The sequence below is a fragment of the Corvus cornix genome, chromosome 3, assembly GCF_000738735.6.
Source record: "Corvus cornix cornix isolate S_Up_H32 chromosome 3, ASM73873v5, whole genome shotgun sequence".
In the NCBI taxonomy this organism is placed as follows: Eukaryota; Metazoa; Chordata; class Aves; order Passeriformes; family Corvidae; genus Corvus; species Corvus cornix.
In genome coordinates, this window is record NC_047056.1 from 8,702,451 (window position 1) to 8,713,557 (window position 11,107).

Sequence of the window (11,107 nt, forward strand, 5' to 3'; positions counted from 1 at the left end):
TTTGGCTCATTTCAGGCTTCGTGTCAGGCTTTTCTGCAGGTTAATTCTACATGGCATGAGAAACACGCAAAGCAGCAGTGGTACTAAAAGCCCCAGGCTTAACAAAGCCCTTTCAGAAGCCACTTTCCTTGGAATAGCCACAAGCCATGTTGTCTCGTGACTTGGTGGCCTTTCCATATTAACCCATGGGGAGCCACCATTCTTCCTTTACTTCCATCATAGTGGAGTCTTGTGTGCTGCCATTCCCTGAGAGGCTTTAATTTCCTCTCAATTCATCTCCTCTAGTATTTTTTCCTGTCTTTCATTTTGAAAAATCCTGTTTCTTGGACCTGTTCTTCCCTAATCTACTTGTCCAGACAAAAAGCCCAACACCAAGATAGTCCAACTTTGAGATCTCTGTTAATAATTCATATAAAAGTCAATTTCACTTTTTAATGGCCTATCTTAAATGAATTTTTAAATCACATGTATTTTGAAGCTCAACAGAGCTCAGCTAAATGATGGCAAGTACAGCGGTGAAGAAAGCAGCTGGTGCTCAGGTGACTCTAAAGTTTGGGTTCTCTGCTACTAAATCTGAATCAAAAGGGGGAAAAAATTCATTAGACGTTTCCTTCATATTTCTTATTCTGCTTCAGATTATTTGGAAGTGCAATGGGAAAAGATCAAATGATTTTTCAGAAAATTAAATTAGGCTGTGCACACAGACTGCAGCTCCATAGTCTGCTTCCAAACTTCATAAATAGCAAAACAGGGATAGATCTTTCAGAAATGTCTGGGATCTTTATCAACCAGTGAACATGAAACCACTGGTCTCCATGCTGCACAAACATACTGGCATTTGCAGCTCTTTGGCTGAACCAGCCTGCTTACCCCAACAATGTAGCTGAGCTTTTTACAAAGTTAGTCTTCCAGAAGAGATCAGGAAGTAGATTCTGCTGGATTGTGGGCGGTGTATTTTCATGGCAAGAGTTTTTATGGCTTTAGACAGCCTTTCAGTACAATAATAGCCCATGTGAGTGCTATTCCATCTCTGTCTCAGTGGCTGGAAGAAGCACTGACTCCATGCTGACCTTTAACTCCTTAGGTAATAAAAGGACAGGCCTTTCAACATTTCACCATGTCCCTAAACTGAGTGGTCTGTCTGCAGGGGAACCCTTGCAGCCCCAGTTTTTGTTACAGAAATTTATCCCATGCTTTCTACCAGGAAAATCTAGGTTTGGTATAGCATACTCTGCTATCACATGCATGTCTCTAAGGTGAGATCCCTGATTCCAAGACCTCATCTTGGGCAGTTTCCGCTGTTAACTTGCTACAGACACAGCTTCACCAGGGCTAAGGCAAGCTTACATGACCCAGGCTCTGTGTTAGTGACTTTTTGAGATGGAGGCGACTTAAGGAGTCACCCTGGCCTCCATACACCTTGTGTATGCCATATAGAACTGTTAAGTCTGGAAAAGACCTCTACTAACCCGGCACTGCCATGTTCACCACTAAACCATGTCCCCCAGCTGTCACATCCACAAGTTTTTGACCATTTCCAGGTATGGTGACTCCACCACTTCCCTGGGCAGACTGTTCCAATGCTTGATAACCCTTTCAGCAAAATTGTTTTCTTAATATCCAATCTAACCCTCCCTTGGCACAACTTAAGGCCATTTCCTCTCATCCTGTCAGTTGTTACTTGGGAGAAGAGACAAACCCCACCTCACTACAACCTCCTTTAATACAGCTGTAGAGAGAGATAAGGTCTTCCCCAGGCCTCCTTTTCTCCAGGCTAAACACTCCCAGCTCCCTCAGCTCCTCCTCATCAGACTTGTGCTGCAGACCCTCCAGCATTGCAATGTCCTTCTTGTAGTAAGGAGCCCAAAACTGAACACAAATGCAGGAAACCAGAATAAGACAGCCTAAAAGGAAAACCAGTTTGGAACAGACTGCAGCTGTTACTCTTTTCAAAAGGAAAGAATCAAAAACACCTCAGAAAAATCAATATGCTTCTGTTATGCACTGAATTATTTGGGTCATCTAATGGACCACTGTCTTGGTTTGAAAGACAGGTGTCTGCTAAGGAAGGCAGGAGCCTTGCTTGGAATGGCAGATGCGACCCCCCTTCCCTCCAAGTTATTATAATTTTGAAATCAAGGGGCTTTTAGGCAAAGATGTGGGAAATAGGAATAACAGTTCTTTACTATTATATATCTATATGTGTATAACAAGGTAAACAAACAACAATAACTATGGCAGTAACAGCAAACAATCACAAACCCAATGCCAGCCTTCTCGGCTGTCAGGCCCTTTCCCCTCGGGTGCAGTTCCACTCGCAGCCGGCAGGGGCGCTGGCGGCTCCCGGTGAGCAGGGCAGGTGCGATGGTTCCCCCGCGGCTGCAGGGGGCGCTCCGGAGCGAGCTCAGGGAGCACGCGGCAATGGTGAGCTGGGATCCCAGGGAGGGATGGGACAAAGGCTTCACAAACCGCTGGGCAGCCGATCCCAGTGTCCGGCCAGACCTTTGGGAACAGCAGGCTGGAATGGCAGGCTGGAACGGCAGGGACGAGCACAAATCCCAGGTGGCAAATGAGATGTATCCAAACGGGGAACCCGTTGGGGGTCTGGGCAGGCAGGGTGAGCAGGGCTACAATGTAGCAAAGGCTCAAAGCAACGGCGGGGCAGGGCAGCCACGGCCTGGCTCCCAGCAGGGCAGGGAAGGCAGGCTTGGGATCCCGGGGTTTCTCTGGCAAAAGGAAAAAAAGCAGCTGAAGAGAGCAGCCTCCCTCCCAGTCCAAACGCCGGGGATCGACTGTCTGCCACCCAGGTGAAACAAAAGAGTAGCCAGATGCACCCCACCTTTACTGGGTAGGTCTTTTGTTTTTCTTAAATACCCAGCAATTTGTCCCCCTAGCAACACATATGGCGAACATTCCTTTAACAGAAAAAAACCCCAAACAAAACAGGAGAGCTCCTAAAACCCCAACAACCACCAAGGTGAATTTCCTACAAATGGATCTTGTCCACTGTTTCCTATTTAGAAATGGCTCAAAGACTGAAAGGTTATCTGTATTAATGAAATGCCTGACAAACTGCTTGAAATCTTTTTAGACTTAAATCAACGAGTGTGTATTGAAGAACACTTATATAAGGAATACTTTTCATCCTAATGCCTGCAGTAAAAACAAGAACGAACATACAGAAACAATTTGAACTTTCCCTCTTTGTCCCTAGATTATGTGTGACTTCTTCCAATAACAAAATCTGAAGGCTGGTTCTTTGCTGTTAAAATGCACTATATGATACATCACCATCACCCTAGAATTGGTGTTTACCTACTGCTGCATAGCTCAAAAACCCTGTGGTATAAGAGGGTGGTTTGTTTCTTCTTTAATTGCTTGTATTACTATAAACTCCTTTGCAGACTAACTTGGCTATATCCCTTATGCACAACATGAGTATATTTTGGCAGTGCCAATAAACCTGCTTGTACTCCTTACTGCTTGGCTAAGTCAATACAAGTTTGTCAAACTAAATCAAAATGCATAAAATACATTTAAAAATGCCACAATCCAAAGGAACCTTATCTTTCTGATAGGAACTGGTCCAGCCCTAGCTGTGGTTGGCCACATTTTGCTGGCCATTGCTGTGGGGCAACCATGGAGCTCCTGTATTCTCCCTATCCTGGGGGCTTCCAGCTCTGCTTCTTTTCTCACGGCAAAAACCTTTTCTACACTGGTGGGTTGAGACAGGGTAAGAGTCAAACAGATCCCCCCCAGCAGTGTGCTCAGAGTTTTCAAATTAATCCTCCAAGTTCAGTGTTTTCTCAGTAATAATATGACAGCTTGTTGGTACAACTATTCAGCTGCTATAAATCACACAGCCAGTACAGCCCAGCTGAGGCACTCAATTCACCCTTGTTGTCTTTTCAAGTTATTTTGCTTTATTCAGAGTCTGATGCTATAGCCCAGGGTTTCCTGTTCCTCTAGTCCAGAACAAAACTTCAGAGAGGGCATGCTAATGAAATGTGTCACAAGTGTTTCATGCTGAGATGTCATACATGGAAATTGAGGTTATTCTTAATTTTGAAAAATGATGCTCAAGAGCCATGTCCAAATACATAACATTACCTATCTGAAAAAACTGCTGGGAAGACATTCAAAGTGGAACCTTTTTGCAAATATGACTGATTAGAAAAATGAAATTAATTTGGGCTGATTAGCCTTAAGAAGACTCAAAGAACATATATTCAAATATGAAAGAGACTGGCACACTGAAAAAAATAGGTCTTGTGTGTTTTTCCTTTTCCATGATCATAGTAAATAGGACAAAGAATAATGACTTTAAACTGTGCAATATAAGCTATGAATAAGACATAAGACAAGTAGGCTAATTGTTCCTCTAATGGAGCACAGGGAAAAAAATATTGCAAGATCTCAGTCACTGGACCACTTTAAAGATCAAGCTAAGCAAACACCACCCAGGACTAAGGAATGGTTGATTCATCCTCCTTTAGAAAAGAGAAGAGTTTATTGCTGACTGTCAGAACACAGTGTTGAGGGGCCCTTACTGGCCTCTTCCACAGGGCCAGTAATGTTTCCAGGGCAATGATTTCTGAGGTCTCTTCCAGTCCTGTGAGGTAAATATCCTCCCACATCTTAAGCACCCTCGCATGCAGTCTCTGAATTTGCTTTAGAAATTTTTATCTGATGGGTGATGTCCACGTAGTGCATCACAGCCGGATGCTGACTTGCACCTTCTTGGATTCTTTGCCCAGAGATATTCTTCCCCCTCCAGGCAACACCGGGTCACTGGTCAGGGCCCAAAGGTGAGTTTTTCCTATAATGTTATGCGGCTCTTCACAAAATAAGTGATTTGGTACTACCAGAAGGCTGTAGTCCTACAGCAAGAACAGGCTGTGGGTCAGAGATTGAGTACCATGTCAATCTCTGACAAGCAACCCCAGAGACTCCTGCAAAGAAATTTGCTCTGCTGTATGAAACAAGCTGGGTTTTGTCCTTATTGCAATAGAAGATGTGCTGCAAAATGCTGTTTCTTCTGCTCAAGGAGACCAAATCCTGCTGGGATCAAGAAGAGTCCCCTAACGGAGGTGGATATGCTGATATAAAGGTACATATCTGTTGCATTGACCAGGACACATCTCCCACCAGACCAGCCCAAATAAATACCCCAAAGCAACAGCAGCCCTATGACAGATCCCTTTCTAAGATCCATCTTGAAATCAGGCCAGAAGAAAGTCTGCTGCACACATCTGGTGCTCAGTTGTGCTCTTCAGAGAGACGGGCATGGGATCAGGAATTAGAGTAACGAAAATGACATTGATAATTTTCTGTAATGATCATAAACAAAATTAAAATGGCAAAAAAATTTTGTCTGCTTTGTTCTGGCAAGTCTGTGATAGTAAGTAACTAAGTTTCCCAATTGCAGTGGTACGCAGATAAGCGTCACCCAGTTAGGCTAAGATTTTTTTCCCTTCATTTTGGCTATCAACCAGAAAAAAAGCCACTCTGATAGATGCCGTTTCAGTCTAAGGATCTAATGTGAAAAGTGGGTAAATACTTATTATTTTTCTTTTTAATTTTCTATTTTCTTTTTATTGTATCCACTTTAATTATTTTTTCCCTTTCTGAATAATTCACAAAGCAGCAAAAGACAATGTATCAAAAATAAATGAAATCTCTGACAGCTGACAGGTGGTTTAGAGTAACTCAGACCTCCTGGGGAAAAAAGCAGAACTGAAGAAAGCAAGAAGAAAGTTTGAGCTAATTGCAGATAACATTTCTTTCAGCCCTTAGTATTCCCTGACTTGGGGCACAGGATGGCACCTATCCATACACCTCATTATTTAATAATATTGCTTATACGTAAGAACAGAACATTTTGGAGATACTGTAATATGTCTGTATCATGTCACCCTGAAAATGCTTAAAATTGAAATATGTATTTAGTCTTTGTAGAAATAACATTTGTTAAGAAGTTGATTCAGAATCTTCAAGTACTGGGACTATTTCCTTGGCACTTCAAACTGTAAAAAATTCATTTGAACAATTCTTGTTTTCTCAGAATGTCTTTGATGAATGAAATATTTCAGACCAAATTTTTTCATGCAATGTTAAGGTTTTTCCCAATTCTTTTTGAGTGAAAAACATAGTAATTAATATATACAATTTTGATGGGACCAATAATATACTTCACAGTACAGAAAAGAGAAAGACAGTTTTCTTACTGAAGAGTTCATAATATGAGGAAAGACAAGACATAGCATCCCTCATAAACCAAATGGTCTTTACTTACATGTAAGTAAAAAAGGGTAGGAAGCTTTTTCTGAGAGGGTGTTTGATCTCCTGGGGGCAGAAAAAAAGTGGAAAGGCAGCTGAACTGAATCTGGGCTCCACTTGAGCCCTGTAAGCAATAATCTGAATTCCTGTGACAGAACAAGGAAAACAGGAGCCAGAGGAGAGGTGCAATTGCTGCTGGAAGAAATACCCCAAATGAATGAAGCAATAGAATTGGTGAAGGGAGACAAGAAGAGGCTAAAAAAGGGGCAAAAGCATAAACTTAAATTTTTGGCTGATATTCAACAGCTGTCCACATATGCCAAGCTGGCTGTTTGGGGACCACTACTAATGGTGATAACAGAGGAAGAGGTAGTGTCATCTCAGCTCTAATGGCGGTGGGAGGATCAGCACAGCAAACAGGACAAGGAGCCTCCAGCAGACTGGGGAGAGGCATGGGAATGGCTCAGACCCCCACGCCTCTCCTGCCTCTGCCCCAGGAGTGGCTCAGTCTTGTTATGGACAGATGGCTGCTTTCACAGAGGAGGATGAGTGAGACCACAAACCACAAATATCCCAGCACCTGCACATCTGGAAAGCTGACCCTGATCCTCACAGCTACCAAAGGAACCTGCCACCAAGGTTAAACTGGCATTCAGAGCTAATTAGCCCTTCCTGCCCCCACAGGCCAAAAAATGGAGCAAGAAGGGAGTCGGAAATGGATATCTTTCCTCTGCAGCAGCACCAGAGTGCACACAGCATCTCCTCCTTGTCCCTGATGCCAGCAGCTGTTACTGTTTTTTCTGCCCAGGAAACTACAGTTAAAATCCACATATCTGGCAAATGATGATGTTTTCCCTAACAGCATCCACACAGGGGTGTGTGCTCACTTTGAGGAGCTACTGTCAGACACATCTCAGCAACGTTTCATCACAATACTGGACACGAATATATAGCCCCAAAATGAAATGAACCATTACACGCACTCTGCAGAGAGAAGACTGCAGATTCTAAACACATGCCATTTGTTTTTATCCCCTCCCCTTTGCCTTGAATATCTAGCAAGGAACGGCTAAAATCCTGCCTTAGAGTTCTCAGAATTTAATGAAACTAGATAAAATGCTTGAATTCTCTCCAGCAGCAGATATATAAAAAAAGGTACTCAGCAGGGCTGATTTTTACTGGATCATATCTCCAGTGCAGTGTCACAGGAATGAAGCAGACAGGTTCTAATTCAAAAGGCAATTTTAAAACCTGCTCTGTTTTTCTGGAAAATCACTCTGCTCTCAGAGCTGCAAAAGTCGATCTAGCAATAAACAGACCTAGACAGGGAGAGGTAACAGAGAGGTTTGTGTCTTGGGAGTAGGAAACAAAATTCACCAATTGCAACAAAACTGATCAATCAGAGAATTTTTTGAAAAAAATTACACGAGGGTCGTGTTTCCTTCTCCTCTTTCCCTAATTTCACCATAAATTAGAGTGGAAATGTTACAGCATGTAAGACATGTAACAAGATAAATTAAGAAATTCTGAATAAATGAGAGGTGAAAACAGATTCATCTCCCTTTCTGTTTGTATTGCTTTTCAGCTGTGCTTGCCATGAATCCCGTTAAACAGGAAACATAAAGCAGATGTTAGTTCTCCTTCACTAAAAGTTCAGGAAACGAGAAGATTATGTCTGTGACTTGAGGAGAAGACCTAAAGAGTATTCATTAGAAATTACACCCTTGCTATGGTTGAAGCAACAGTCCATCTGTTCACTGCCATTGACATTGGCTTGCAATAGTCCAGCAATCATCTTGTTATTGTTGTTATGGTATAAGACTGGTTAGAGGACATGCATGCTAGAAAAAAAGAAAGGAATTACTCAGGTTAACGCATATAGGGGAAAAGACCAGCTATCATCACAAATACAAATTTCTCCATGTTATAAAGGTATTTGAGGAGTCTCTTGTTCGAATCTCTTATTGCCTACATGAGGGAAAAGTTGGCCATGGGTGCAGCATCAATCACTGACATTCACAGATACTTAAGTGAAAAATGAGAGTCCTGTTTACTCCTAGCCTGTTTCTGAATGGTTTGTGTGGAGAGCAGATCACCATGAAGGGCTTGGGTGGCAATTTCAGATTTTGGGGGAATAATGACAATCCCTGCTTGACTGGTCTCTGGGTATCTGAAGAGCAAGCTCCTTGACACCAACTGTTTCTTAGTCTCTCCAGCCACTCTTTCGTCCAAAGGGGTTATAAGATCTTTCTGGCATCTGAACTGAATCACTGGTGCAGAGCTTTTCTGGAATCCAAAGCATCTACAGGGAGACATGAAAATAAAACAACCACCCTGTTCACATGTCTTCACAAAGGCAGCACAGCAGAACAAGACCCAAAGGTGGGGTTTCACCCTTGTGTCCCCACCCTCAGCTGCTCTCTGCTGCTCTGCAAAGCTGTAATCACTCTTCTGCAATGCAGAGAAGGGCTCACTTCTTGACCTTATCAGTGCACTCACTTCTGAGCTGTACAGGCATTTGGAAGCAAGATGGTAAAAGAGCAGCTCATCCAAAGATTACTTCATTACCCTGCCCAGTGATGGTTGCCTGCTCATTTCACAAATAAATGGCTTTTTTTTTTTTTTGGGGGGGGGGGGGGGAGGGGGCGGGAAGTGGGGGGTAATACAGCCTGTTATGAATCATCTGAACAACTCACTTTCTCTCTGACTAAAAAGCACTTTAAAGCTCCTGTACTTTTCAAAGTGCTTGTTGGAAAACTTAGGAGTGGCACTTTTGAAGTGTGTACCTACGTGTTTCTAAGTTCAGAAAAGTATTGGAAAATGCCTCTTCAAGGACATGCTCCTAATCCTGATTAGCCTTTTAACTGATCTGCTTTTTATCCACTTTTTTATATCAGTGCTGCTGTGGCCTGAGTCACTGGGGATTTTCTTGCTGGTACCCTTAGCTGTCATCATGCATCCAGCCTTGATTGCATCTAAAAACAGCCAGCAATAAGCAAGGCAGCAGTCTGAGAGGGCCGTTGGTTGGATAAAGTTTCTGAAATTAACTTACAATCAGAAAAATATCTTCTCAGCAGTAAGAAACACCTCAGTTTTCTTTCCTTTTTGAGATTCCCTCAGAGAGATTCCCCTGGTTTAAAAGACAGGTGTCTGCCAAGGAAGGCAGGAACCTCGCTGGAATGGAAAATATGACCGTCTCCCTCCAAATTATATAACCTTGAAAAATTATGGGGCTTTCAGGCAAAGATATGGGAAAAAAAATAACAGATCTTTACTAGGAAATGTGCATATATATGCATATGTGTATATATATGTATATATAAAAATGGACAAGCAACCACAACCACAGCAACAACAACAGTAAAAAACCCTAGAAAACCCAGTAACAGCCTTTTCTTGCCTGTCAAGCAATTTCCCCCTTTGGTGTAGTTATGACCACGAGCAGCAGGGGGCTGAACACGAAGTATTTTCCATTGAGCAAAATTTTGTGTCTCAGGTTACTGCTGGGAACAGTCTGACTTCTTGAAGCACATGAAATAACTACATGCTGGAATCAATGAGAGTCTAGTACCTGACAAAAGGAAACCAGCTATCATTTACTCTGCATTCATTGCATCAGCCCTTAGGGAAGGAAGATTTCCTAAACACTCAAGGCAAATTCTCCAACTCCGGTTGTACAGAATTGCTCTGGGGTCACTGCCTGATCCCCTAGATACGCTATTATTTTGTGACTCCCTAACAAAGTATAGAAAGTTGGTTGTTACTACACAGTCAACTGTATGGTTTAAAGAGAGTGCATTAGGGAGAGATGGATCCCCAGTGACAGCTGGAAAAAAAAAGAAATCAAGTACCCTGTGATGAAATGCATTTTGGGAGTAATTCCCCTTTTCTCCATGATGCCACAAATTCCCTCTGATGCCTGGCAGGTTGAGTCAAGGAATTAGGAAGGATCTGCCAGGAAAACACTCATTCTCATTTGTGAAGAGGAGATAGGATTGAGGAAGATAATGGAGAAAAGCAGCCTTTAAGTCTCCTTGTAGCTCTCAGGCACATGGTATAACTCTTGCCCTGCTGTACTCCTTGGCTGTGGCCACCACTGGTTCCAGCTCCCTGGGGAAGGATCTGGCCCAGTGGTGCTGGTGATTGCAGATGTCCATGCTCCTCTCACTGACTGCTGATCCCAGCTGCCACTACTGTATCACGTTGTCCTTGGGAGCAGGGGAGGGGAAAACTTCGTATCACTTGTTATCTGCATTTCCCTTATCTTCCAGCTCCTGCTCTACATTTGAACAGACTGAGCCCAAGTAACACTTTTCCAGTTGTCTTGAGGTGTCTGGACCAATTTGTCCTTTTGACATCACTTCTTTTTATCCCTTCACCCTCCACCTCATTCTTGCGCTCTTCACTTTCAGACCACACAATTTCTGGTTTGACCTTCTCTTTATTCCCTGAAACTCAACCTTCTTCTAGCTCAGGGCTGGACTTTCTGGTTTTGTTCGCAACCTTCCATGTGTATTTTTGCTGCAGTTACTCCAGTCAGCTTTGCTATTTCCACATCCACTGCAATACTGGAAGCCAAGCCTGAGCCAGTAACTGTAATCCTGTTTTCTGAATTCTGCTCCTTTTATTACTCTCAGGATTATTTATCAGTTTGTAGGTACAAACAATTCAATGTAAAAAATTATTTCTTGTTGTAAAGTAATTTGTATAAAAGGATGGCTACCATCCTCAGAAAGGACAGAGTTTATTAGCATTGATAGTGCTTTAGAGTAAGTCTTACAAATCATTAGGAGTAAGATGTTGATGTATGATTTTCCTTCCAGTATCT